Here is a 6,000-nt window from a genome sequence, read left to right as displayed (position 1 = left end):
TGTCTAGAAAGTACATCCAGAGGAACACTTACATGGTAATTATGATGAATTGCAAAAGGTATAACGTATGCAAAATTGTAATGACAAGGGCTGAGTTAGAGTTATAACTTCCTAGGTGCTGCAGTTCTTGGCGGATGGTGGGGGTGTGGAGGGAGGGGAAGGTTCCACTTTGGCCTAGGATTTACCTCCAAGAAGATACATGGAAGATCCCCTTGTGACTCAAGGAACAGTAAACATTGTTAAATATACTCAGTCTTCTCCATAACAAAAGCCTATTCTCCAGGGAAAAGGATTTCACCAGAACATTTTTTTTTTAAATTTCAGTTGATATTTAATATTCTTTTATTTAATATTAGTTTTAGGTGTATAGCATAGTTGTTAGACATTTATATAATTTATGAAGTGATTCCCCCAGTTAGTCTAGTACCCTTCTGACACTATACATAGTTATTACAATATTATTAACTATATTCCCTATGCTATACATTCCTATGACTATTTTGTAATACCAGCTGAAGGAAGGAAACTTTTTCCACTTCAGCCATCTCCAGCCTTTCTATGTCAGTTAAAGGGGAAAGACAAAACAAAGCAAAACAAAATTAAACAAAAACAAAAACAAAAAAAACAATAGCTCAGGACTTTAAGGAAATAAATTGAAAATACTGCAGCCAAGCAAGGGAGTAGAAGTATATAAATATTTGTAAATGTTATGGCCTGAGACACAGGAACACGAAAAGACAAAGATGCAATGATAATATTGTAGATTACACCCCTGCTCCATAACTTCCCTCATGCCACCAGGTCATCAGTAAAATAAAATGAATTCCAGATGAAAGAACTGCAAGACAGAGTCTCTCTGAGAAGGAGCAGTTAGGGAAGCCAAAAGTAAAGAGGGAAAATGAAAAATGAGGCCATTTCAGGATTTGAAGTCTCTGACACCTACAAGAAACATTAAACACAGCACAACTCATAGATTAACATAAATCTTCAAACTAAAGGCCTGTTTACCTCAGTTTCTATTACTTGACATAACCTGTCAGGTTTTGAGATGAAATTACAAGACATGCCAAAAGGCAAGGAGAAACAGTCTGAAGAGATAAAGCAACCATCAGACTCAGACTCGAATATGACAGAGATATTGGAATTCAATCAGACTGAAAATTAATTTAAGTCTGATAAATATGCTAATGGTTTTAATAGAAAAAAGTAGTCAATATGCAAAAGCAGAGAGATAATATAAGAGAGATGGAAGGTCTAAGAAAAAATGAAAGAAAACACTAAAAATCAAAAACAATGTGACTGAAATGAAGTGTGCCTTTGATGGGCTCCTCAGTAGACTTGACATAGCTGAAGAAAGAATCTTTGAGCTTCTTCGAGGTCAATAGAAACATCTTAATCAGAAGTGCAGAGAAAAAATAATGAAAACAAGCAGAAAACCAGAGTGCCCAATAACTGCGGGACAATTTCAAAAGGTATAACATATGCAATATTGCGATAATGAGAGAAGAAAGAAAGACTGAAACAGAAATGTTTGGAATAACAATGGACAAGGATTTTCCAAAATTGTTGAGCATCAGGAAACCATAGATCTAGGAAGTTTAGAAAACAAGCGAGATAAATACTAAATAGCAATAATAAAAGCCACACACCTAAGCATATCATACTCAAAAAGTGAAAACAAAACACACAAAACAAGGTAGAGGAGAGCAAGAACACCCTACCTATAGAGGAACAGGGATAAAAATTGAGGCTGACTTTTTGTCAGAAACCATACAAGCGAGAAAAGAAGTAAGTGAAATCATTAAAGTGTTGAAAGATGTTGGTATGGTAGTGGAACTGAAAATGTAATGTTAATAATGATAACCTTGAAAACTACTTATAAATCCAGAAATCTCTTCCCAACTTCAGAATATTCTCACTGAGGGCATCCCATGTGAGATCTGGAGAGCTATACTTCAGCCAGTCACTCAAGGTGATTTGGGCCCAGGTACAATATGTATCACATTTTAAGAAATGCAAACTATGCTACAACAAAAATGCCAAGATGAGACTGGACATACAAGAACTTTATTAGAGAAAAGCGTGAGAGAGAGAATGGATAGTGAGGTAGGAAGCTTGGAAGAAACATCAGACCACCATGAAAGTTTAATTTCAAGTTTAGGAGAGAGCAAAAGGAGGTTTCCAGCTAGTCTAGGGAAAATTCTTTCAAAAGGGCGGCCAGTCCTTAAGACCAAATAGGCTGTCACAGGAGTCTTGTTTCCCAGGAACAAGCTGGACTGTAGTCATATACAGTTTTTAGTTTGGAGCAAGCCATGGGAAGTGTGGTCTCAGTGAAAAGGCTGTGATGGATTTCAGAGCACAGCACCTGTAGTTGTGTTTATATACCTGTAGTTGAGTTGTACAGGTATAATCTCATGACTGTCAGAGTAGTGAAAGAAATAATTATACCATGTTATATTTTTACAATTTAATAACATCCTCATGAGGTAATTAAATCTCAGGTAAATTATATGTTTTTTCAGTGATCACATAAACAGTAACTGGAGGTTTAGAACCCAGGTTTTCTTGTTCTTAAGCTAAGATTTATTATTTCTGATGATAGTACTATTTCTACTGCATGAGGAAAATTGAAAAGAATGAAGTTTAGGAAAAAATAATATGGCTACTCTATAGGTGAGGAAGTAAAAATAATTGTCAGAATTACTTAATACTTTTTTAATTACTAAAAGAGTTATTTCCAAAGTAAGTCAGAAAATAAACTGTACAGGCAACATGTGCCAAATTTTAACATCAAGTCTATCTTTCTCTATTCTGTCTTTTAAAAGTGGAAATGGGATCCTAAAACACTGTTTCTGCTTGGTCATTTGGCTCCCTGTTAGGCTTTGTCAGTGGACAGTAGGCGATGTCTGCACAGCTGGAGGAGGGAGCAGGGACTTGCTCCATCATGATTGTTTTCTGTAGGAACTCTGCTTCCTTCTCACCTGTTTCCTGTTGCTCTGTCGCCCAGCAATTCTTCTTCACTCCAATAGCAGCAGTTCCTGACTGCTAAATCAACTACACTTTTATAACTCTTGTAGAACAAGCCTCATAGCACACATTCTCATGCCTTAGCAGCACTAGCCAGCCAGTGCTTTGTCCTCATAGTGTAGAGAGAGTCTTGGTCCTTCCTCTCTGGCCTTTACTCGGAGCTCAGAGACACAAGCACAAGATAAGCAATGCCTCCTCCTGAGATCTGAGTTTCCACTCCATTAGGGCTTCTCTAAGCTTCTATGTTGTAAAAATTCCAATTTATAACTTCTGTTCTCTAGCCCTAGGAGTGGAGGCTGCTTCCTGAAATACTACCCCTGTTGTACCTAGTATTTGTTTCTTACCTTTTGGGTTATCTATTAAACCACTTTATACCCAGTTAAACAATTTTTATTTGAGTTATTTCTGTTTAAGTAACTAGTATGGTTTATGTCTCCTGATTGGACCCTGACTCATAGGATGGAAAGAAATTAGAGAACGGTTTGTTCCATGCATTTAATATTTAATGGTAGATTATATCTAAGTTAGACTATAAGTAAGATGAGATATGTTCCAAGCCAAGTAAAATTAGGTGTTTGGTGGAGTCTAAGAAATAGGTAAATTCACAAAGATTTATAATAAGTCTTTAGAGTATGTGGGCACTACAAGCTGATTTTAAAAATCCATTTGATAGTGAATAAACTTTATTGTTAATTACCTACTTCTTAGTGTTATATCTTTATTTTCAATTGAAAGTAACATTTCTTTAGACAACTTATACCAGTGATTCTCAATGAATTTGAGGTAAGTGTAATAGGAAGTCAGTTTAAATTGTGTGGTTTGCAAAACATACATAGAGTTAATTGTCTGAATTTTCTCCGTATATAGAGTCAGATTTGGTAGAGACCTGGGTATCCCAAGGATTACTGTTTTGGTGCAATGGCATCAGTAGTTTAGAGGAGTGATCTCAGAAACATTCTTATGAACTTTGACTATTTACTGTGAAATGTTGAGGATAGTTTTTTAAATTATTATTATTGTGGTACTTCTATTAATCAGCATAGGCTAGCTTTGAATCAGTAACACCATAAAAGTTTATTTTTCATTCACACAATGTTTATTGAAAGATTAGGGAGTCTCCAGGGAAGCTATTCTCCCATAGTTCCATGATCTTTTTCTCTAGAACACTGAGAAAGAAAGCAGGAGGGGTTCAATGTCGTTCTGAAGCGGTTCAGCCCAAAAAAGAATCGTATCAGTTTCAATCATATCCCATTGGCCAAATAACATATTCACATCATCTTAACTTTGAGGTGGTTGAAAAATGTGGAGGGAACACACTGGTATTCAATAACCAGTAAGTGTCTCTGCCACATCAGTCATCATCGATTCGTGATAAGACTTGTGGAATTCTGACATAAAAATATTTTTGAATTTGAGGATCTGCAGAAATCTTGGGGCATGTACCTCTTGAGTGTCAAGGGTCTACTACAAAGAGAGGAAAAGAGGCAGCTCAGATGTTTGTCATGATAGGTGCATAGTTAAGAATGGCTTTTCTCACTAAACCATGTGCCATCTTCTATTTTGACAATCTTAAAATGATAGTTTTTTTTTACATTTAAATTGTTAGAACTTGCAGATCTTGCCATTATAACAAAAGGTTTAATTTAAACCTGTAAAATACAGCTATGGCATTGCATTAGATGTGGCAATTAAAAAACATCTGAGTGATGTAATAAAATATTCACAATGATCTTAATGATAGCTAAGGTCTGCATGAAGCTTGATTTCTCATGTGTGGTGTAATTATAGAAAGAGTTCTATGTAAAAAAAAAAAAAAATCCTAAACGTGGCCATTGTTAACATGAAACGATTTTGATATTTCAGACAACCACCAAAACAAGTCATAAATACAACACTTCACTTCTTAGCAAGTAGTATTCGTTGAATTGCTTTTGCTAATATTTGCTTATTCTCTCTCAAAAGTCATTCTTTTTAATAGTATATTGATAATTACATTCATTCTAGAACATGTATGACAAATTTGGGTCAGATTAATTTCAGGAGAAGTGCTCTCATAGATAAGGAGCTAATGAATTGGGGACTATAGTTGACTACAACATATAGTCAAGGGCCTGGCTGTGTATAAAATTTAGCAAGGCTTCTTTTATGAAGCGCTCACACTTTGAGTTGATTTTTGTCATTGGTTGGGGTTTCACAGGAGCCCTGTGTTCCAACGTTTCCTTGACTCCTCATAAAGCAGAAGAGCACTGTGTGCCCATAACAAATAGGCATTGTCTTTATTTGTAGCAAGTTTACCATTAAGATTTAATTTCAATTAATTCCCCCTCTGGATCTCTCCTTACTATACTGTAACTTAACCTAAGCGACAGAGTTGCAAATGTTAGAGCTAGAAAGAGCTTTAGGATTCCCCTTTCTCAGTCCAATCATTTAACAGATGAGAAAAATGAGTCCTAAAGAAAGGACTCATGGCTTTCAACATAGCATGTCACTTAACCTACACTCACTAGCCTTAATTATAAAGTGAAGATAAGAATTCTGTTCTCACTCACTTCTCAGAATTACTGTAAGAATCAAATTAGACAATGTATGAAAATTTTTCTAAAACAGTAAAACTTAATAATCAATAATAACAGTAATAGTCGTGATCATAAAAATAACATTTATTGACCACTGGTATGGACCAGGCACTGTAATTTACATACATAATTTCACAAATCATCACAACCCTATCAGAAAGGTTAATAATAACATTTATTATCCCCGTTTAAGAGTGAAGAAATAGAGGCTCGGAGCTTTGCCCTAAGTCATAAGCTAGCCAGTAGTGGAGCTAAGACTTAACCTAGAGAGCCTAACATAAAGCATAAACTCTTTCTCTTTACTTATGACCTAAGGATTCACACCTTTTCCAGAAGCCCATACTGGACCACAATTTTCTTAGAGGGGTTTCCCACTGTTATAAATTAGTTCCATAAA

Source organism: Pteropus medius, unplaced genomic scaffold (genome assembly GCF_902729225.1).
Source record: "Pteropus medius unplaced genomic scaffold, Ma_sr-lr_union100, whole genome shotgun sequence".
Lineage (NCBI taxonomy): Eukaryota > Metazoa > Chordata > Mammalia > Chiroptera > Pteropodidae > Pteropus > Pteropus medius.
The sequence above is the reverse complement of the archived record's forward strand: the minus strand, read 5'-3'. Positions refer to the sequence as shown.